The sequence below is a fragment of the Carcharodon carcharias genome, chromosome 2 (genome assembly GCF_017639515.1).
Source record: "Carcharodon carcharias isolate sCarCar2 chromosome 2, sCarCar2.pri, whole genome shotgun sequence".
NCBI lineage: Eukaryota > Metazoa > Chordata > Chondrichthyes > Lamniformes > Lamnidae > Carcharodon > Carcharodon carcharias.
In genome coordinates, this window is record NC_054468.1 from 120,996,063 (window position 1) to 121,020,879 (window position 24,817).

The 24,817-nt window shown below is 53.9% G+C and overlaps 1 pseudogene; it reads left to right on the forward strand.

The window, feature by feature from the left end:
* The first annotated feature begins 316 nt into the window (after window positions 1-316).
* On the forward strand, window positions 317-17,579 carry LOC121288069 (annotated as a pseudogene).
* Window positions 17,580-24,817: the final 7,238 nt, after the last annotated feature.

A 24,817-nucleotide genomic window follows, 5' to 3' on the forward strand; every position in this document is an offset into this window, starting at 1 on the left:
CAACAGCAGCAGCAGCTCCACCAGCAGCAGCAGCAACAACAGAACAAGCAGCAACACCAGCAGTAATAGCAACACCAGCAACAGCAGCAGCAAGAACAGCAGCAACACCAGCACCAGCAACAACAGCAGCACCAGCAACAACAGCAACAACAGCCACCGCAACCACGACAACAGCAGCACCAGCGACAGCAGAAACAACAGCAACTGCAGGAGCAGCACAATCAGCAGCAGTAGCCGCAGCAACAACAGCAGCACCAGCACCAGCAACAACAGCAACAGCCGCAGCAACACCCATGACAGAAGCAGCAACATCAGCAGCAACAGCAACAGCAGCAGCAGCTCCACCAGCAGCAGCAGCAGCAGCAACAGAACCAGCAGCAACACCAGCAGTAGTAGCAACACCAGCACCAACAGCAACTGCAGCAGCAGCAGCAGCAACTGCCCCAGCAGCCACATTAGCTTTACCTGAAGCAACAGCAGCATCACCAGCACAAGCCACAGCAACCACAACATCAGCAGAACCGGCAACAGCAGGAAATACAGCATCTACAGCAATAGCAACAGCAACAGCAACAGCACTAGCAACAGCAGCAACAGCAGCAGCAGCAACATCAGCAGCAGCAGCAACAGAAGCAACAGAAGCAGCAGCAATAACAGCAGCAACACCCGCACCAGCAACAACTGCAGCACCAGCAGCAGCAACAGCAACAGCAGCAGCACCAGCAATAGCAGCAACAACAGCAACAGCAAACACAACAACAGCAGCACCAGCAACAGCAGGAACAACAGCAACTGCAGGAGCAGCAACATCAGCTGCAGGAGCAGCAGCAACAGCACCAGCAACAGCAACAACAGCAACAACAGCCGCCGCAACACCAGCAACAGCAGCAGCAACACCAGCAGAAACAGCAAGAGCAGCAGCATCATCATCATCAGCAGCAACAAAAGTAGCAGCAACACCAGCAGCAACAGCAACAGCAGCAGCAACTCCACCTCCAGCAGCAGCAGCAACAGAACCAGCAGCAACACCAGCAGTAATAGCAACACCAGCAGCAACTGCAGCAGTTGCAGCAGCAACTGCAAAAGCAGCAACATCAACATCAACTGCAGCAACAACAGCAGCACCAGCAAAAGCAACAGCAGCAACAATTGCCGCAGCAACCACAACATCAGCAGCACCGGCAACAGCAGGGAATACAGCATCTGCAGCAATAGCAACAGCAGTAGCAACAGCACTAGCAACAGCAGCAACAGCAGCAGCAACACCACCAACAGCAGCAACAGCAACAGCAACACCAGCAGCAGCAACAACAGCAGCAGTAGCAGAAATAGCTATAGCAGCAACAACAGCTGGAGCATGATCAGCGACAGAAGCAGCAACACCAGCAGCAACAGCAACAGCAGCAGCATCATCATCAGCAGCAGCCACATAAGTAGCAGTAGAACCAGCAGCAGCAGCAGCAGCTCAAAAACAAGCAGCAACAGCAGAATCAGCAGCAAAAACTACAGCAACAGCAGGAGCAAGAGGAGCAGCAGCACCGACAGAAGCAGCAATAGCAGCAGAAGCAGCCACAGCACCAGCAACAGCAGCAACACCACCAGCAGCAGCAACACCTACGACAGAAGCAGCAACACCAGCAGCAACAGCAACAGCAGTAGCAACAGTAGCAATAGCAGCAATAGCTACAGCAGCAACAACAGCCGCAGCAACACCAGTTACAGAAGCAGCAACACCAGCAACAACAGCAACAGCAGCAGCATCAACAGCAAGAGCAACAAAAGTAGCAGCAACACAAGCAGCAACAGCAACAGCAGCAGCGGCTCCACCAGCAGCAGCAGCAGCAACAGAACCAGCAGCAACAACAGCAACAGCAGCTGCAGTTCCACCACCAGCAGCAGCAGCAGCAGCAACAGATCCAGCAGCAACACTAGCAGCAACAGCAACAGCAGCAGCAGCTCCACAATCAGCAGGTTCAACAGCAGCATTATCAGCAATAGCTACAGCAACAGAAGGAGCAAGAGGAGCAGCAGCATCAGCACCAACACCAGCAGCAAAAGCAGCCACAGCACCAGCAACAGCAGCAACAGCAACAGCAGTAGCAACACCAGCAGCAGCAACAACATCAGCAACAACAGCAACATCAGCAGCAACACCAGCAGCCACAGCAGCTGCAACACCAGCAGAACCAGCAGCAGGAACAACAGCAACAGCAGCAGCAGCAACATCAGCAGCAGCAGCAACAGCAGCAACAGCAAGAACAGCAGCAACACCCTCACCAGCAACAACAGCACCACCAGCAGTAGCAACAGCAGCAGCCCCAGCAATAGCAGCAACAACAGCCACAGCAACCACAACAACAGCAGCACCATCAACAGCATGAACAACAACAACTGCAGGAGCTGCAAAATCAGCAGCAGGAGCAGTAGCAACAGCAGCAGAACCAGCAACAGCAACAACAGCAACAACAGCTGCAGCAACACCAGTGACAGCGGCAGTGACAGCGGCAGCAACACCAGCAGCAACAGCAACAGCAGGAGCAGCTCCACCACCAGCAGCAGCAGCAACAGAAGCAGCAGCAACACCAGCAACAGCAGCTGCAGCTCCACCACCAGCAGCAGCAGCAGCAGCAACAGAAGCAGCAGCAACACCAGCAGCAACAGCAACAGGAGCAGCAGCTTAACAATCAGCAGCAGCAACAGCAGCAGTATCAGCAATAGCTACAGCAACAGCAGGAGCAAGAGGAGCAGCAGCATCAGCAGTAGCAACACCAGCAGCAGCTACAACATTAACAGCAACACAAGCAGCAACAGCAGCTGCAACACCAGCAGAACCAGCAGCAGGAACAACAGCAACAGCAGCAGCAGCAACATCAGCAGCAGGAGCAGTAGCAACAGCAGCAGCAAAAGCAACAGCAACAAAAGCAACAACAGCCGCAGCAACTCCAGTGACAGAAGCAGCAACAACAGCAGCAGCAACAAAAGTAGCAGCAACACCAGCAGCAACAGCAGCAGCAGCAGCTCCACCAGCAGCAGCAGCAGCAACAGAACCAGCAGCAACAGCAGCAGTAATAGCAACACCAGCAACAGCAGCAACAGCAACAGCAAGAACAGCAGCAACACCAGCACCAGCAACAACAGCAGCACCACCAGCAGCAGCACCAGCAACAACAGCAACAACAGCCACAGCAACCACGACAACAGCAGCGCCAGCAACAACAGAAACAACAGCAACTGCAGGAGCAGCACAATCAGCAGCAGTAGCCGCAGCAACAACAGCAGCACCAGCACCGGCAACAGCAGCAACAGCCGCAGCAACACCAGTGACAGAAGCAGCAACATCAGCAGCATTAGCAACAGCAGCAGCAGCTCCACCAGCAGAAGCAGCAGCAACAGAACCAGCAGCAACACCAGCAGTAATAGCAACAGCAGCAACAGCAGCAACAGCAGCAGCAAGAACAGCAGCAACACCAGCACCAGCAACAACAGCAGCACCAGCAGCAGCAGCACCAGCAACAACAGCAACAACAGCCACAGCAACCATGACAACAGCAGCACCAGCAACAGCAGAAAAAACCGCAACTGCAGGAGCAGCACAATCAGCAGCAGTAGCCGCAGCAACAACAGCAGCAAGAGCACCAGCAACAGCAGCAACAGCCGCAGCAATACCAGTGACAGAAGCAGCAACACCAGCAGCAACAGCAACAGCAGCAGCAGCTCCAGCAGCAGCAGTAGCAGCAAAACCAGTAGTAATAGCAACACCAGCACCAGCAGCAACTGCAGCAGCAGCAGCAACAACTGCCCGAGCAGCAACATTAGCTTTACCTGAAGCAACAGCAGCAGCACCAGCACAAGCAACAGCAGCAACAACAGCCGCTGCAACCACAACATCAGCAGAACCGGCAACAGCAGGAAATACCGAATCTACAGGAATAACAGCAGCAGTATCAACAGCACTAGCAACAGCAGCAAGAGCAGCAGCAGCAACATCAGCAGCAGCAGCAGCAAGAACAGCAGCAACACCCGCACCGGTAAAAAGAGCAGCACCAGCTGCAGCAGCAGCAGCAGCACCAGCAATAGCAGCAACAACAGCCACAGCAAACACAACAACAGCAGCACCAGCAGCAGGAACAACAGCAACTGCAGGAGCAGCAACATCAGTAGCAGGAGCAGCAGCAACAGCACCAGCAACAGCAAAAACAGCAACAACAGCCGCAGCAACACCAACGACAGAAGCAGCAACACCAGCAGCAACAACAACAGCAGCAGCAACAAAAGTAGCAGCAACACCAGCAGCGACAGCAACAGCAGCATCAGCTCCACTACCAGCATCAGCAGCAACAAAACCAGCATCAACACCAGCAGTAATAGCAACACCAGCACCAGCAGCAACTGCAGCAGATGCTGCAGCAACTGCAAAAGCAGCAACATCAGCATCAACTGCAGCAACAGCAGCAGCACCAGCAAAAGCAACAGCAGCAACAATTGCCATAGCAACCCCAACATCAGCATCACCGGCAACAGCAGGAAATACACCATCTGCAGCAACAGCAACAGCAGCAGCAACACCACCAACAGCAGCAACAGCAACAGCAACACCAGCAGCAGCAACACCAATGACAGAAGCAGCAACACCAGCAGCAACAGCAACAGCAGCAGCAACATCAGCAGCAGCAGCGACAAAAGTAGCAGCAACACCAGCATCGGAAGAAGCAGCTCCACCACCAGGAGCAACAACAGCAGCAGTAGCAGCAATAGCTATAGCAGCAACAACAGCCGGAGCAAGACCATCGACAGAAGCAGCAACACCAGCAGCAACAGCAACAGCAGCAGCATCATCATCAGCAGCAGCAACAAAAGTAGCAGCAACACCAGCAGCATCAGCAACAGCAGCAGCAACATCATCCGCAGCAGCCACATAAGTAGCAGTAGAACCAGCAGCAGCAGCAGCAGCTCCAAAATCAGCAGCAACAGCAGAATCAGCAGCAATAGCTAAAGCAACAGCAGGAGCAAGAGGAGCAGCAGCACCAACACCAGCAGCAATAGCAGCAGCAGCAGCCACAGCACCAGCAACAGCAGCAACACCAGCAGCAACAGCAACAGCAGCAGCAACATCAGCAGCAGCAGCAACAAAAGTAGCAGCAACACCAGCTGCAGCAGCAGCAGCTCCAGCACCAGCAGTAGCAACAGTAGCAATAGCAGCAATAGCTAAAGCAGCAACAACAGCCGCAGCAACACCAGCGACAGAAGCAGCAACACCAGCAGCAACAGCAACAGCAGCAGCATCATCAGCAGCAAGAGCAACAAAAGTAGCAGCACCACCAGCAGCACCAGCAGCAGCAACACCAGCAGAACCAGCAGCAGCAACAGCAGCAACAACAGCAGCAGCAACAAAAGTAGCAAAACCAGCAGCAGCTACAACATCAGCAACAACAGGAACATCAGCAGCAACACCAACAGCAACAGCAGCTGCAACACCAGCAGAACAAGCAGCAGTAACAACAGCAACAGCAGCAGCAGCAACATCAGCAGCAGAAGCAGTAGCAACAGCAGCAGCACCAGCAACAGCAACAACAGCAACAACAGCCACAGCAACACCAGTGACAGAAGCAGTAACAGCAGCAGCAGCAACAAAAGTAGCAGCAGCACCAGCAAAAGCAACAGCAGCAACAATTGCCGCATCAACCCCAACATCAGCAGCACCAGCAACAGCAGGAAATACAGCATCTGCAGCAACAGCAACAGCAGCAACAACACCACCAACAGCAGCAACAGCAACAGCAGCAGCAACATCAGCAGCAGCAGCGACAAATGTAGCAGCAACGCCAGCAGCAGTAGCAGCAGCTCCAACACCAGCAGCAACAACAGCAGCAGTAGCAGCAATAGCTATAGCAGCAACAACAGGCGGAGCAAGACCATCGACAGAAGCAGCAACACCAGCTGGAACAGCAACAGCAGCAGCGTCATCATCAGCAGCAGCAACAAAAGTAGCAGCAACAACAGCAGCAACAGCAACAGCAGCAGCAACAGCTTCCGCAGCAGCCACAAAAGTAGCAGTAGCACCAGCAGCAGCAGCAGCAGCTCCAAAACCAGCAGCAACAGCAGAATCAGCAGCAATAGCTAAAGCAACAGCAGGAGCAAGAGGAGCAGCAGCACTGACTCCAGCAGCAATTGCAGCAGCAGCAGCCACAGCCCCAGCAAGAGCAGCAACACCACCAGCAGCAAAAACACCTACGACAGAAGCAGCAACACCAGCAGCAACAGCAACAGCAGCAGCAACATCAGCAGCAGCAGCAACAAAAGTAGCAGCACCACCAGCAGCAGCAGCAGCAGCTCCAGTACCAGCAGCAGCAACAGTAGCAATAGCAGCAATAGCTACAGCAGCAACAACAGCCGCAGCAACACCAGCGACAGAAGAGGCAACACCAGCAGCAACAGCAACAGCAGCAGCAGCATCAGCAGCAAGAGCAACAAAAGTAGCACCAACACCAGCAGCAACAGCAACAGCAACAGCAGCTCCACCACCAGCAGCAGCAGCAGCAACAGATCCAGCAGCTACACCAGCAGCAACAGCAACAGCAGCAGCAGCTCCAAAATCAGCAGCAGCAACAGCAGCAGTATCAGCAGTAGCTACAGCAACAGCAGGAGCAAGAGGAGCAGAAGCATCAGCACCAACACCAGCAGCAATAGCAGCCACAGCACCAGCAACAGCAGCAACAGCAACAGCAGTTGCAACACCAGCAGCAGCAACATCAGCAACAACAGCAACATCAGCAGCAACACCAGCAGCAACAGCAGCTGCAACACCAGCAGAACCAGCAGCAGGAACAACAGCAACAGCAGCAGCAGCAACATCAGCAGCAGCAGCAACAGCAGCATCAGCAAGAACAACGGCAACACCCTCACCAGCAACAACAGCAGCACCAGCAGCAGCAACAGCAGCAGCACCAGCAATAGCAGCAACAACAGCCACAGCAACCACAACAACAGCAGCACCAGCAACAGCATGAACAACAACAACTGCAGGAGCAGCAAAGTCAGCAGCAGGAGCAGTAGCAACAGCAGCAGCACCAGCAACAGCAACAACAGAAACAACAGCCGCAGCAACACCAGTGACAGAAGCAGCAACAGCAGCAGCCACAACAACAGCAGCAGCAGCATCATCAGCAGCAGCAACAAAAGTAGCAGCAACACCAGCAGCAACAGCAGCAGCTGCAGCAGCTCCAAAATCATCAGCAGCAACAGCAGCAGTATCAGCAGTAGCTACAGCAACAGCAGGAGCAAGAGGAGCAGCAGCATCAGCACCAACACCAGCAGCAATAGCAGCCACAGCACCAGCAACAGCAGCAACAGCAACAGCAGTAGCAACACCAGCAGCAGCAACATCAGCAACAACAGCAACATCAGCAGCAAAACCAGCAGCAACAGCAGCTGCAACACCAGCAGAACCAGCAGCAGGAACAAAAGCAACAGCAGCAGCAGCAACATCAGCAGCAGCAGCAAGAGCAGCAACAGCAAAAACAGCAGCAACAGCAGCAACAGCAACAACAGCAGCACCAGCAGCAGCAACAGCAGCAGCACCAGCAATAGCAGCAACAACAGCCACAGCAACCACAACAACAGCAGCACCAACAACAGCATGAACAACAACAACTGCAGGAGCAGCAAAGTCAGCAGCAGGAGCAGTAGCAACAGCAGCAGCACCAGCAACAGCAACAACAAAAAACAACAGCCGCAGCAACACCAGTGACAGAAGCAGCAACAGCAGCAGCCACAACAACAGCAGCAGCAGCATCATCAGCAGCAGCAACAAAAGTAGCAGCAACACCAGCAGCAAGAGCAGCAGCTGCAGCAGCTCCACCAGCAGCAGCAGCAGCAACAGAACAAGCAGCAACACCAGCAGTAATAGCAACACCAGCAACAGCAGCAGCAGCAGCTCCACCAGCAGCAGCAGCAGCAACAGAACCAGCAGCAACACCAGCAGTAATAGCAACACCAGCCACAGCAGCAACAGCAACAGCAGTAGCAACACCAGCAGCACGAGCAGCAGCAGCAACACCAGCAGAACCAGCAGCAGAAACAGCAGCTACAACAGCAGCATCAACAAAAGTAGCAGCAACACCAGGAGCAACAGCAACAGCAGCAGCAGCTCCACCAGCAGCAGCAGCAGCAACAGACACAGCAGCAACAGCAGCAGTAATAGCAACACCAGCAACAGCAGCAGCAAGAACAGCAGCAACACCAGCACCAGCAACAACAGCAGCACAAGCAGCAGCAGCACCAGCATCAACAGCAACAGCAGCGGTAACATCAGCAGCAGCAGCGACAAAAGTAGCAGCAACTCCTGCAGCAGCAGCAGCAGCAACAGAACCGGCAGCAACACCAGCAACAACAGCAACAGCAGCAGTATCTCCACCACCAGCAGCAGCAGCAACAGAACCAGCAGCAACACCAGCAGCAACAGCAACAGGAGCAGCAGCTCCACAATCAGCAGAATCAACAGCAGCAGTATCATCAATAGCTACAGCAACAACAGGACCAAGAGGAGCAGCAGCATCAGCAAATACACCAGCAACAATAGCAGCAGCAGCCACAGCACCAGCAACAGCAGCAACAGCAACAGAAATAGCAACACCAGCAGATGCAACAACAGCAGCAGCAACAGCAACAGCAGCTGCAACACGAGCAGCACCAGCAGCAGCAACAACAGCAGAACCAGCAGCAGCAAAAGCAAAAGCAGCAGCAGCTCCACCAGCAGCAGCAGCAACAACAGAACAAGCAGCAACACCAGCAGTAGCTACAACATCAGCAACAACAGCAACATCAGCAGCAACAGCAGCTGCAACAGCAGCAGAACCAGCAGCAGGAACAATAGCAACAGCAGCAGCAGCAACATCAGCAGCAGGAGCAGTAGCAACAGCAGCAGCACCAGCAACAGCAACAAAAGCAACAACAGCTGCAGCAACACCAGTGACAGAAGCAGCAACAGCAGCAGCAGCAACAAAAGTAGCAGCAACACCAGCAGCAACAGCAGCAGCAGCAGCAACTGCAGCAGATGCTGCAGCAACTGCAAAAGCAGCAACATCAGCATCAACTGCAGCAACAGCAGCAGCACCAGCAAAAGCAACAGCAGCAACAATTGCCGCAGCAACCCCAACATCAGCAGCACCGGCAACAGCAGGAAATACACCATCTGCAGCAACAGCAACAGCAGCAGCAACACCACCAACAGCAGCAACAGCAACAGCAACACCAGCAGCAGCAACACCAATGACAGAAGCAGCAACACCAGCAGCAACAGCAACAGCAGCAGCAACATCAGCAGCAGCAGCGACAAAAGTAGCAGCAACACCAGCATCGGAAGAAGCAGCTCCACCACCAGGAGTAACAACAGCAGCAGTAGCAGCAATAGCTATAGCAGCAACAACAGCCGGAGCAAGACCATCGACAGAAGCAGCAACACCAGCAGCAACAGCAACAGCAGCAGCATCATCATCAGCAGCAGCAACAAAAGTAGCAGCAACACCAGCAGCATCAGCAACAGCAGCAGCAACATCATCCGCAGCCGCCACATAAGTAGCAGTAGAACCAGCAGCAGCAGCAGCAGCTCCAAAATCAGCAGCAACAGCAGAATCAGCAGCAATAGCTAAAGCAACAGCAGGAGCAAGAGGAGCAGCAGCACCGACACCAGCAGCAATATCAGCAGCAGCAGCCACAGCACCAGCAACAGCAGCAACACCAGCAGCAGCAGCAACACCTACGACAGAAGCAGCAACACCAGCAGCAACAGCAACAGCAGCAGCAACATCAGCAGCAGCAGCAACAAAAGTAGCAGCAACACCAGCTGCAGCAGCAGCAGCTCCAGCACCAGCAGTAGCAACAGTAGCAATAGCAGCAATAGCTAAAGCAGCAACAACAGCCGCAGCAACACCAGCGACAGAAGCAGCAACACCAGCAGCAACAGCAACAGCAGCAGCATCATCAGCAGCAAGAGCAACAAAAGTAGCAGCACCACCAGCAGCACCAGCAGCAGCAACACCAGCAGAACCAGCAGCAACAACAGCAGCAACAACAGCAGCAGCAACAAAAGTAGCAAAACCAGCAGCAGCTACAACATCAGCAACAACAGGAACATCAGCAGCAACACCAACAGCAACAGCAGCTGCAACACCAGCAGAACAAGCAGCAGGAACAACAGCAACAGCAGCAGCAGCAACATCAGCAGCAGAAGCAGTAGCAACAGCAGCAGCACCAGCAACAGCAACAACAGCAACAACAGCCACAGCAACACCAGTGACAGAAGCAGTAACAGCAGCAGCAGCAACAAAAGTAGCAGCAGCACCAGCAAAAGCAACAGCAGCAACAATTGCCGCATCAACCCCAACATCAGCAGCACCGGCAACAGCAGGAAATACAGCATCTGCAGCAACAGCAACAGCAGCAACAACACCACCAACAGCAGCAACAGCAACAGCAGCAGCAACATCAGCAGCAGCAGCGACAAATGTAGCAGCAACGCCAGCAGCAGTAGCAGCAGCTCCAACACCAGCAGCAACAACAGCAGCAGTAGCAGCAATAGCTATAGCAGCAACAACAGGCAGAGCAAGACCATCGACAGAAGCAGCAACACCAGCTGGAACAGCAACAGCAGCAGCGTCATCATCAGCAGCAGCAACAAAAGTAGCAGCAACAACAGCAGCAACAGCAACAGCAGCAGCAACAGCTTCCGCAGCAGCCACAAAAGTAGCAGTAGCACCAGCAGCAGCAGCAGCAGCTCCAAAACCAGCAGCAACAGCAGAATCAGCAGCAATAGCTAAAGCAACAGCAGGAGCAAGAGGAGCAGCAGCACTGACTCCAGCAGTATTGCAGCAGCAGCAGCCACAGCCCCAGCAAGAGCAGCAACACCACCAGCAGCAAAAACACCTACGACAGAAGCAGCAACACCAGCAGCAACAGCAACAGCAGCAGCAGCTCCACCACCAGCAGCAGCAGCAACAGAACCAGAAGCAACACCAGCAGTAATAGCAACACCAGCACCAGCAGCAACTGCAGCAGATGCTTCAGCAACTGCAAAAGCAGCAACATCAGCATCAACTGCAGCAACAGCAGCAACACCAGCAAAAGCAACAGCAGCAACAATTGCCGCAGCAACCCCAACATCAGCAGCACCGGCAACAGCAGTAAATACAGCATCTGCAGCACCAGCAAGAGCAGCAGCAACATCAGCAGCAGCAGCGACAAAAGTAGCAGCAACACCAGCAGCAGTAGCAGCAGCTCCACCACCAGGAGCAACAACAGCAGCAGTAGCAGCAATAGCTATAGCAGCAACAACAGCCGGAGCAAGACCATCGACAGAAGCAGCAACACCAGCAGCAACAGCAACAGCAGCAGCATCATCATCAGCAGCAGCAACAAAAGTAGCAGCAACAACAGCAGCAACAGCAACAGCAGCAGCAACGTCATCCGCAGCAGCCACGTAAGTAGCAGTAGTACCAGCAGCAGCATCAGCACCAACACCAGCAGCAAAAGCAGCCACAGCGCCAGCAACAGCAGCAACAGCAACAGAAGTAGCAACACCAGCAGCAGCAACAACATCAGCAACAACAGCAACATCAGCAGCAACACCAGCAGCCACAGCAGCTGCAACACCAGCAGAACCAGCAGCAGGAACAACAGCAACAGCAGCAGCAGCAACATCAGCAGCAGCAGCATCAGCAGCAAGAGCAACAAAAGTAGCACCAACATCAGAAGCAGCAGCAACAGAAGCAACAGAAGCAGCAGCAAGAACAGCAGCAACACCCGCACCAGCAACAACAGCAGCACCAGCAGCAGCAACAGCAGCAGCAGCAGCACCAGCAATAGCAGCAACAACAGCCACAGCAAACACAACAACAGCAGCACCAGCAACAGCAGGAACAACAGCAACTGAAGGAGCAGCAACATCAGCAGCAGGAGCAGCAGCAACAGCACCAGCAACAGCAACAACAGCAACAACAGCCGCAGCAACACCAGCGACAGAAGCAGCAACACCAGCAGAAACAACAACAGCAGCGGCATCATCATCAGCAGCAGCAACAAAAGTAGCAGCAACACCAGCAGCAACAGCAACAGCAGCAGCAGCTCCACCACCAGCAGCAGCAGCAACAGAACCAGCAGAAACTGCAGCAGATGCAGCAGCAACTGCAAAAGCAGCAACATCAGCATCAACTGCAGCAACAACAGCAGCAACAGCAAAAGCAATAGCAGCAACAATTGCCGCAGCAACCACAACATCAGCAGCACTGGCAACAGCAGGAAATACAGCATCTGCAGCAACAGCAACAGCAGCAGCAACACCACCAACAGCAGCAGCAGCAGCTCCAAAACCAGCAGCAACAGCAGAATTAGTAGCAATAGCTACAGCAACAGCAGGAGCAAGAGGAGCAGCAGCACCGACACCAGCAGCAATAGAAGCAGCAGCAGCCACAGCACCAGCAACAGCAGCAACACCACCAGCAGCAGCAACACCTACGACAGAAGCAGGAACACCAGCAGCAACAGCAACAGCAGCAGCAAAATCTGCAGCAGCAGCAACAAAAGTAGCAGCAACACCAGAAGCAGCAGCAGCAGCTCCAGCCCCAGCAGTAGCAACAGTAGCAATAGCAGCAATAGCTACAGCAGCAACAACAGCCGCAGCAACACCAGTTACAGAAGCAGCAAAACCAGCAGCAACAGCAACAGCAGCAGCATCAGCAGCAGCAAGAGCAACAAAAGTAGCAGCAACACAAGCAGCAACAGCAACAGCAGCAGCGGCTCCACCAGCAGCAGCAGCAGCAACAGAACCAGCAGCAACAACAGCAACAGCAGCTGCAGTTCCACCACCAGCAGCAGCAGCAGCAGCAACAGATCCAGCAGCAACACCAGCAGCAACAGCAACAGCAGCAGCAGCTCCACCAGCAGCAGCAGCAATGGAAGCAGCAGCAACAACAGCAACAGCAGCTGCAGCTCCACCACCAGCAGCAGCAGCAGCAACAGATCCAGCAGCAACACCAGCAGCAACAGCAACAGCAGCAGCAACTCCTCAATCAGCAGGTGCAACAGCAGCAGTATCAGCAATAGCTACAGCAACAGCAGGAGCAAGAGGAGCAGCAGCATCAGCACCAACACCAGCAGCAATAGCAGCCACAGCACCAGCAACAGCAGCAGCAGCAACAGCAGTAGCAGCAACAACATCAGCAACAACAGCAACACCAGCAGCAACACCAGCAGCAACAGCAGCTGCTACACCAGCAGAACCAGGAGCAGGAACAACAGCAACAGCAGCAGCAACATCAGCAGCAGCAGCAACAGCAGCAACAGCAAGAACAGCAGCAACACCCGCACCAGCAACAACAGCAGCACGAGCAGTAGCAACAGCAGCAGCACCAGCAACAGCAGCAACACCACCAGCAGCAGCAACACCTACGACAGAAGCAGGAACACCAGCAGCAACAGCAACAGCAGCAGCAAAATCTGCAGCAGCAGCAACAAAATAGCAGCAACACCAGAAGCAGCAGCAGCAGCTCCAGCACCAGCAGTAGCAACAGTAGCAATAGCAGCAATAGCTACAGCAGCAACAACAGCCGCAGCAACCACAACAACAGCAGCACCATCAACAGCATGAACAAGAACAACTGCAGGAGCTGCAAAATCAGCAGCAGGAGCAGTAGCAACAGCAGCAGAACCAGCAACAGCAACAACAGCAACAACAGCTGCAGCAACACCAGTGACAGCGGCAGCAACACCAGCAGCAACAGCAACAGCAGGAGCAGCTCCACCACCAGCAGCAGCAGCAACAGAAGCAGCAGCAACACCAGCAGCAGCAGCGACACCTACGACAGAAGCAGGAACACCAGCAGCAACAGCAACAGCAGCAGCAAAATCTGCAGCAGCAGCAACAAAAGTAGCCGCAACACCAGAAGCAGCAGCAGCAGCTCCAGCACCAGCAGTAGCAACAGTAGCAATAGCAGCAATAGCTACAGCAGCAACAACAGCCGCAGCAACACCAGCGACAGAAGCAGCAAAACCAGCAGCAACAGCAACAGCAGCAGCATCATCAGCAGCAAGAGCAACAAAAGTAGCAGCAACACCAGCAGCAACAGGAACAGCAGCAGCAGCAGCAACAGAACCAGCAGCAACAACAGCAACAGCAGCTGCAGTTCCACCACCAGCAGCAGCAGCAGCAGCAACAGATCCAGCAGCAACACTAGCAGCAACAGCAACAGCAGCAGCAGCTCCACAATCAGCAGGTTCAACAGCAGCATTATCAGCAATAGCTACAGCAACAGCAGGAGCAAGAGGAGCAGCAGAATCAGCACCAACACCAGCAGCAATAGCAGCCACAGCACCAGCAACAGCAGCAACAGCAACAGCAGTAGCAACACCAGCAGCAGCAACAACATCAGCAACAACAGCAACATCAGCAGCAACACCAGCAGCAACAGCAGCTGCAACACCAGCAGAACCAGCAGCAGGAACAACAGCAACAGCAGCAGCAGCAACATCAGCAGCAGCAGCAATAGCAGCAACAGCAAGAACAGCAGCCACACCCGCACCAGCAACAACAGCAGCACGAGCAGTAGCAACAGCAGCAGCACCAGCAATAGCAGCAACAAGAGCCACAGCAACCACAACAACAGCAGCACCATCAACAGCATGAACAACAACAACTGCAGGAGCTGCAAAATCAGCAGCAGGGGCAGCAGCAAAAGCAGCAGAACCAGCAACAGCAACAACAGCAACAACAGCCGCAGCAACACCAGTGACAGAGGCAGCAACACCAGCAGCAACAGCAACAGCAGGAGCAGCTCCACCACCAGCAGCACAGCAACAGAAGCAGCAGCAACACCAGCAGCAACAGCAACAGGAGCAGCAGCTCCACCATCAGCAGCAGCAACAGCAGCAGTATCAGCAATGGCTACAGCAACAGCAGGAGCAAGAGGAGTCTCAGCATCAGCACCAACACCAGCAACAATAGCTGCAGCAGCAGCCACAGCAACAGCAGTAGCAACACCAGCAGCAGCTACAACATCAGAAACAACAGCAACATCAACAGCAACACCAGCAACAACAGCAGCTGCAACACCAGCAGAACCAACAGCAGGAACAACAGAAACAGCAGCAGCAGCAACAGCAGCAATAGGAGCAGTAGCAACAGCAGCAGCACCAGCAACAGCAACTAAAAGACCAACAGCAGCAGCAACACCAGTGACAGAAGCAGCAACAGCAGCAGCAGCAACAAAAGTAGCAGCAACACCAGCAGCAACAGCAGCAGCAGCAACTCCACAGGCAGCAGCAGCAGCAACAGAACCAGCAGCAACACCAGCAGTAATAGCAACACCAGCAACAGCAGCAACAGCAACAGCAGTAGCAACACCAGCAGCACCAGCAGCAGCAACACCAGCAGAACCAGCAGCAGCAACAGCAGCAACAACAGCAGCAGCAACAAAAGTAGCAGCAACACCAGGAGCAACAGCAACAGCAGCAGCAGCTCCACCAGCAGCAGCAGCTGCAACAGAACCAGCAGCAACACCAGCAGTAATAGCAACACCAAAACCAGCAGCAACTGCAGCAGATGCTGCAGCAACTGCAAAAGCAGCAACATCAGCTTCAACTGCAGCAACAGCAGCAGCACCAGCAAAAGCAACAGCAGCAACAATTGCCGCAGCAACCCCAACATCAGCAGCACCGGCAACAGCAGGAAATACAGCATCTGCAGCACCAGCAACAGCAGCAGCAACATCAGCAGCAGCAGCGACAAAAGTAGCAGCAACACCAGCAGCAGTAGCAGCAGCTCCACCACCAGGAGCAACAACAGCAGCAGTAGCAGCAATAGCTATAGCAGCAAAAACAGCCAGAGCAAGACCATCAACAGAAGCAGCAACACCAGCAGCAACAGCAACAGCAGCATCATCATCAGCAGCAGCAACAAAAGTAGCAGCAACAACAGCAGCAACAGCAACAGCAGCAGCAACATCATCCGCAGCAGCCACGTAAGTAGCAGTAGTACCAGCAGCAGCAGCAGCAGCTCCAAAACCAGCAGCAACAGCAGAATCAGCAGCAGTAGCTACAGCAACAGCAGGAGCAAGAGGAGCAGCAGCACCGACACCAGCAGCAATAGCAGCAGCAGCCACAGCACCAGCAACAGTAGAAAAACCACCAGCAGCAGCAACACCTACGACAAAAGCAGCAACACCAGCAGCAACAGCAACAGCAGCAGTAACATCAGCAGCAGCAGCGACAAAAGTAGCAGCAACTCCTGCAGCAGCAGCAGCAGCAACAGAACCTGCAGCAACACCAGCAACAACAGCAACAGGAGCAGCAGCTCCACAATCAGCAGCATCAACAGCAGCAGTATCATCAATAGCTACAGCAACAACAGGACCAAGAGGAGCAGCAGCATCAGCACCTACACCAGCAACATCATCCGCAGCAGCAACAAAAGTAGCAGCACCACCAGCAGCAGCAGCAGCAGCTCCAGCACCAGCAGCAGCAACAGTAGCAATAGCAGCAATAGCTACAGCAACAACAACAGCCGCAGCAACATCAGCGACAGAAGCAGCAACACCAGCAGCAACAGCAACAGCAGCAGCAGCATCAGCAGCAAGAGCAACAAAAGTAGCAGCAACACCAGCAGCAACAGCAACAGCAGCAGCAGCTCCACCAGCAGCAGCAGCAGCAGCAACAGAAGCAGCAGCAACAGCAACAGCAGCTGCAACTCCACCACCAGCAGCAGCAGCAACAGATCCAGCAGCAACACCAGCAGCAACAGCAACAGCAGCAGCAGCTCCAAAATCAGCAGCAGCAACAGCAGCAGTATCAGCAGTAGCTACAGCAACAGCAGGAGCAAGAGGAGCAGCAGCATCAGCACCAACACCAGCAGCAATAGCAGCCACAGCACCAGCAACAGCAGCAACAGCAACAGCAACAACAGCAACATCAGCAGCAACACCAGCAGCAACAGCTGCTTCAACACCAGCAGAACCAGCAGCAGGAACAACAGCAACAGCAGCAGCAACATCAGCAGCAGCAGTAACAGCAGCAACAGCAAGAACAGCAGCAACACCCTCACCAGCAACAACAGCAGCACCAGCAGCAGCAACATCAGCAGCACCAGCAATAGCAGCAACAACAGCCACAGCAACCACAAGAACAGAGGCACCAGCAACAGCATGAACAACAACAACTGCAGGAGCAGCAAAGTCAGCAGCAGGAGCAGTAGCAACAGCAGCAGCACCAGCAACAGCAACAACAGAAACAACAGCCGCAGCAACACCAGTGACAGAAGCAGCAACAGCAGCAGCCACAACAACAGCAGCAGCAGCATCATCAGCAGCAGCAACAAAAGTAGCAGCAACACCAGCAGCAACAGCAGCAGCTGCAGCAGATCCACCAACAGCAGCAGCAGCAACAGAACAAGCAGCAACATCAGCAGCAACAGCAGCAGCTGCAGCAGATCCACCAACAGCAGCAGCAGCAACAGAACAAGCAGCAACACCAGCAGTAATAGCAAGACCAGCAACAGCAGCAGCAGCAGCTCCACCAGCAGCAGCAGCAGCAACAGAACCAGCAGAAACACCAGCAGTAATAGCAACACCAGCACTAGCAGCAACTGAAGCAGCAGCAGCAACAACTGCACCAGCAGCAACATTAGCTTTACCTGAAGCAACAGCACCAGCACCAGCACAAGCAACAGCAGCAACAACAGCCGCAACAACCACAACATCAGCAGAACCGGCAAAAGCAGGAAATACAGCATCTACAGCAATAGCAACAGCAGTAGCAACAGCACTAGCAACAGCAGCAACAGCAGCAGCAGCAACATCAGCAGCAGCAGCAGCAAGAACTGCAGCAACACCCGCACCAGTAAAAACAGCAGCACCAGCTGCAGCAGCAGCAGCACCAGCAATAGCATCAACAACAGCCACAGCAAACACAACAACAGCAGCACCAGCAGCAGGAACAACAGCAACTGCAGGAGCAGCGACATCAGCAGCAGGCGCAGAAGCAAAACCACCAACAGCAGCAACAGCAACAGCAACACCCGCAGCAGCAACAACAGCAGCAGTAGCAGCAATAGCTATAGCAGCAACAACAGCTGGAGCAAGACCAGTGACAGAAGCATCAACACCAGAAGCAACAGCAACAGCAGCTGCATCATCAGCAGCAGCAGCAACAAAAGTAGCAGCAACAACAGCAACAACAGCAACAGCAGCAGCAACATCATCCACAGCAGCCACATAAGTAGCAGTAGAACCAGCAGTAGCAGCAGCAGCTCCAAAACCAGCAGCAACAGCAGAATTAGTAGCAATAGCTACAGCAACAGCAGGAGCAAGAGCAGCAGCAGCACCGACACCAGCAGCAATAGCAGCAGCAGCAGCCACAGCACCAGCAACAGCAGCAAAATCACCAGCAGCAGCAACACCTACGACAGAAGCAGCAACACCAGCAGCAACAGCAACAGCAGCAGCAACATCAGCAGCAGTAGCGAAAAATGTAGCAGCAACACCAGCAGCAGTAGCAGCAGCTCCACCACCAGGAGCAACAACAGCAGCAGTAACAGCAATAGCTATAGCAGCAACAACAGCCGGAGCAATACCATCGACAGAAGCAGCAAAACCAGCAGCAACAGCAACAGCAGCAGCATCATTATCAGCAGCAGCAACAAAAGTAGCAGCAACAACAGCAGCAACAGCAACAGCAGCAGCAACATCATCCACAGCAGCCACATAAGTAGCAGTAGCACCAGCAGCAGCAGCTCCAAAACCAGCAGCAACAGCAGAATCAGCACCCAATAGCTACAGCAACAGCAGGAGCAAGAGGAGCAGCAGCACCGACACCAGCAGCAATAGCAGCAGCAGCAGCCACAGCACCAGCAATAGCAGCAACAGCAACAGAAATAGCAACACCAGCAGCAGCAACAACAGCAGCAACAACAGCAACAGCAGCTGCAGCTCCAACACCAGCAGCAGCAGCAACAGATCCAGCAGCAACATCAGCAGCAACAGCAACAGCAGCAGCAGCTCCACAATCAGCAGCAGCAACAGCAGCAGTATCAGCAATAGCTACAGCAACAGCAGGAGCAAGAGGAGCAGCAGCATCAGCACCAACACCAGCAGCAATAGCAGCCACAGCACCAGCAACAGCAGCAACAGCAACAGCAGTTGCAACACCAGCAGCAGCAACAACATCAGCAACAACAGCAACATCAGCAGCAACACCAGCAGCAACAGCTGCTGCAACACCAGCAGAACCAGCAGCAGGAACAACAGCAACAGCAGCAGCAGCAACATCAGCAGCAGCAGCAACAGCAGCAACAGCAAGAACAGCAGCAACACCCGCACCAGCAACAACAGCAGCACCAGCAGCAGCACCAGCATCAGCAACAGCAGCAGCACCAGCAAAGCAGCAACAACAGTCTCAGCAACCACAACAACAGCAGCACCATCAACAGCATGAACAAGAACTGCAGGAGCAGCAACATCAGCAGCAGGAGCAGTAGCAACAGCAGCAGAACCAGCAACAGCAACAACAGCAGCAACAGCCGCAGCAACACCAGTGACAGAAGCAGCAAAAGCAGCAGCAACAACAACAGCAGCGGCTGCATCATCATCAGCAGCAACAAAAGTAGCAGCAACACCAGCAGCAACAGCAGCAGCTGCAGCAGCTCCACCAGCAGCAGCAGCAGCAACAGAACAAGCAGCAACACCAGCAGTAATAGCAACACCAACAACAGCAGCAACAGCAACAGCGGTAGCAACACCAGCAGCAGCAACAACAGCAGCAGCAACAGCAACAGCAGCTGCAACACCAGCAGCAGCAGCAATCACAGCAGAACCAGCACCAGCAACAGCAGCAATAGCAACAGCAGCTGCAACACCACAACAGAAGCAGCAGCATCACCAGCAGCAACAGCAACAGGAGCACCAGCTCCACTATCAGCTGTAGCAACAGCAGCAGTATCAGCAATAGCTACAGGAACAGCAGGAGCAAGAGGAGCAGCAGCATCAGCACCAACACCAGCAGCAATAGCAGCCACAGCACCAGCAACAGCAGCAACAGCAACAGCAGTAGCAACACCAGCAGTAGCAACAACATCAGCAACAACAGCAACATCAGCAGCAACACCAGCAGCAACAGCTGCTACAATGTCAGCAGAACCAGCAGCAGGAACAACAGCAACAGCAGCAGCAGCAACATCAGCAGCAGCAGCAACAGCAGCAACAGCAAGAACAGCAGCAACACCAGCAATAGCAGCAACAACAGCCACAGCAACCACAACAACAGCGGCACCATCAACAGCATGAACAACAACAACTGCAGGAGCAGCAACATCAGCAGCAGGAGCAGTAGCAACAGCAGCAGCACCAGCAACAGCAACAACAGCAACAAGAGCTGCAGCAACACCAGTGACAGAAGCAGCAACAGCAGCAGCAAGAACAACAGCAGCAGCAGCATCAGCAGCAGCACCAAAAGTAGCAGCAACACCAGCAGCAACAGCAACAGCTGCAGCAGCTCCACCAGCAGCAGCAGCAGCAACAGAACCAGCAGCAACACCAGCAGTAATAGCAACACCAGCAACAGCAGCAACAGCAACAGCGGTAGCAACACCACCAGCAGCAACAACAGCAGCAGCAACAGCAACAACAGCTGCAACACCAGCAGCAGCAGCAACAACAACAGCAGTACCAGCAGCAACAGCAGCAGCAACACGAGCAGAATCAGCAGCAGCAACAGCAGCAACAACAGCAGCAGGAACAAAAGTAGCAGCAACACCAGCAGCCACAGCAACAGCAGCAGCAGCTCCACCAGCAGCAGCAGCAGAAACAGAACCAGCAGCAACAACAGCAGCAATAGCAACACCAGGAACAGCAGCAACAGCAGCAGCAAGAACAGCAACAACACCAGCACCTGCAACAACAGCAGCACCAGCAGCAGCAGCACCAGCAACAACAGCAACAACAGCCACAGCAACCATGACAACAGCAGCATCAGCAATAGCTGAAACAACAGCAACTGCAGGAGTAGAACAACCAGAAGCTGTAGCCTCAGCAACAACAGCAGCACCAAAACCAGCAACAGCAGCAACAGCTGCAGCAACACCAGTGACAGAAGCAGCAACTCCAGCAGCAAAAGCAACAGCCGCAGCAGCTCCACCACCAGCAGCAGCAGCAACAGAACCAGCAGCAACACCAGCAGCAGCAGCAAGAGGAGCAGCAGCTCCACAATCAGCAGCAGCAACAGCAGCAGTATCAGCAATAGCTACAGCAATAGTAGGAGCAAGAGGAGCAGCAACATCAGCACCGACGCCAGCAATAATAGCAGCAGCAGCAGCCACAGCACCATCAACAGCAGCAACAGCAACAGCAGTAGCAACACCAGCAGCACCAGCAGCAGCAACACCTGCAGAACCAGCAGCAGCAACTGCAGCAACAACAGCAGCAGCAACAAAAGTAGCAGCAACACCAGCAGCAACAGCAACAGCAGTAGCAGCTCCACCAGCAGCAGCACCAGCAACAGAACTAGCAGCAACACCAGCAGTAATTGCAACACCAGCAACAGCAGCAACAGCAGCAGCAACAACACTAGCAACAGCAGCAACAGCAGCAGCAGCAACATCAGCAGCAGCAGCAACAGAAGCAACAGAAGCAGCAGCAAGAACAGCAGCAACACCTGCGCCAGCAACAACAGCAGCACCAGCAGCAACATTAGCTTTACCTGAAGCAACAGCAGCAGCACCAGCACAAGCAACAGCAGCAACAACAGCCGCAGCAACCACAACATCAGCAGAACCAGCAACAGCAGGAAATACAGCATCTACAGCAATAGCAAAAGCAGAAGCAACAGCACTAGCAACAGCAGCAACAGCAGCAGCAGCAACATCAGCAGCAGCAGCAACAGAAGCAACAGAAGCACCAGCAAGAACAGCAGCGACACCCGCACCAGCAACAACAGCAGCACCAGCAGCAGCAACAGCAGCAACAGCAGCAGCACCAGCAATAGCAGCAACAACAGCCACAGCAAACACAACAACCGCAGCACCAACAACAGCAGGAACAACAGCAACTGCAGGAGCAGCAACATCAGCAGCAGGAGCAGCAGCAACAGCACAAGCAACAGCAACAACAGCAATAGCATCCGCAGCAGCACCAAAGACAGAAGCAGCAACACCAGCAGAAACAACAACAGCAGCAGCATCATCAGCAGCAGCAGCAACAAAAGTAGCAGCAACAACAGCAGCAACAGCAACAGCAGCAGCAGCAGCAGCTCCACCACCGGCAGCAGCAGCAACAGAACCAGCAGCAACACCAGCAGTAATAGCAACACCAGCACCAGCAGCAACTGCAGCAGATGCAGCAGCAACTGCAAAAGCAGCAACATCAGCATCAACTGCAGCAACAACAGCAGCACCAGCAAAAGCAACAGCAGCAACAATTGCCGCAGCAACCACAACATCAGCAGCACCGGCAACAGCAGGAAATGCAGCATCTGCAGCAACAGCAACAGCAGCAGCAACACCACCAACAGCAACAACAGCAACAGCAACACCAGCAGCAGCAACAACAGCAGCAGTAGCAGCAATAGCTTTAGCAGCAACAACAGCTGGAGCAAGACGAGCGACAGAAGCAGCAACACCAGCAACCACAGCAACAGTAGCAGCATCATCATCAGCAGCAGCAACAAAAGTAGCAGCAACAACAGCAACAACAGCAACAGCAGCAGCAACATCATCCGCAGGAGCCACATAAGTAGCAGTAGAACCAGCAGCAGCAGCAGCAGCTCCAAAACCAGCAGCAACAGCAGAATTATTAGCAATAGCTACAGCAACAGCAGGAGCAAGAGGAGCAGCAGCACCGAAACCAGCAGCAATAGCAGCAGCAGCAGCCACAGCACCAGCAACAGCAGCAACAGCACCAGCAGCAGCAACACCTACGGCAGAAGCAGCAACACCAGCAGCAATAGCAACAGCAGCAGCAACATCATCAGCAGCAGCAACAAAAGTAGCAGCAACACCAGCTGCAGCAGCAGCAGCTCCAGCACCAGCAGTAGCAACAGTAGCAATAGCAGCAATAGCTACAGCAGCAACAACAGCTGCAGCAACACCAGCGACAGAAGGAGCAAAACCAGCAGCAACAGCAACAGCAGCAGCATCATCAGCAGCAAGAGCAACAAAAGTAGCAGCAACAACAGCAGCAACAGCAACAGCAGCAGCAGCTCCACCACCAGCAGCAGCAGCAACGGTAGCAGCAGCAACAACAGCAACAGCAGCTGCAGCTCCACCTCCACCAGCAGCAGCAGCAGCAACAAATCCAGCAGCAACACCAGCAGCAACAGCAACAGCAGCAGCAGCTCCACAATCAGCAGCAGCAACAGCAGCAGTATCAGCAATAGCTACAGCAACAGCAGGAGCAAGAGGAGCAGCAGCATCAGCACAAACACCAGCAGCAATAGCAGCCAAAGCACCAGCAACAGCAGCAACAGCAACAGCAGTTGCAACACCAGCAGCAGCAACAACAGCATCAACAACGGGCAACATCAGCAGCAACACCAGCAACAACAGCTGCTGCAACACCAGCAGAACCAGCAGCAGGAACAACAGCAACAGCAGCAGCAGCAACATCAGCAGCAGCAGGAACAGCAGCAACAGCAAGAACAGCAGCAACACCCGCACCAGCAACAACAGCAGCACCAGCAGTAGCAACAACAGCAGCACCATCAACAGCATGAACAACAACAACTGCAGGAGCAGCAAAATCAGCAGCAGGAGCAGTAGCAACAGCAGCAGAACCAGCAACAGCAACAACAGCAACAACAACCGCAGCAACAGCAGTGACAGAGGCAGCAACCCCAGCAGCAACAGCAACAGCAGCAGTAGCTCCACCACCAGCAGCAGCAGCAACAGAAGCAGCAGCAACACCAGCAGCAACAGCAGCATTATCAGCAATAGCTACAGCAACAGCAGGAGCAAGAGGAGCAGCAGCATCAGCACCAACACCAGCAACAATAGCAGCAGCAGCAGTCACAGCACCAGCAACAGCAGCAACAGCAACAGCAGTAGCAACACCAGCAGCAGCTACAACATCAGCAACAACAGCAACATCAGCAGCAACACCAGCAGCAACAGCAGCTGCAACACCAGCAGAACCAGCAGCAGGAACAACAGCAACAGCAGCAACAGCAACATCAGCAGCAGGAGCAGTAGCAACAGCAGCAGCACCAGCAACAGCAACAAAAGCAACAACAGCCGCAGCAACACCAGTGACAGAAGCAGCAACAGCAGCAGCAGCAACAAAAGTAGCAGCAACACCAGCAGCAACAGCAGCAGCAGCAGCTCCACCAGCAGCAGCAGCAACAGAACCAGCAGCAACACCAGCAGTAATAGCAACACCAGCAACAGCAGCAACAGCAACAGCAGTAGCAACACCAGCAGCACCAGCAGCAGCAACACCAGCAGAACCAGCAGCAGCAACAGCAGCAACAACAGCAGCAGGAACAAAAGTAGCAGCAACACCAGGAGCAACAGCAACAGCAGTAGCAGCTCCACCAGCAGCAGCAGCAGCAGAACTAGCAGCAACACCAACAGTAATAGCAACACCAGCAACAGCAGCAACAGCAGCAGCAAGAACAGCAGCAACACCAGCACCAGCAACAACAGCAGCACCAGCACCTGCAGCACCAGCAACAACAGCAACAACAGCCACAGCAACCACGACAACAGCAGCACCAGCAACAGCAGAAAAAATAGCAACTGCAGGAGCAGCACTTTCAGCCGCAGTAGCCGCAGCAACAAAAGCAGCACCAG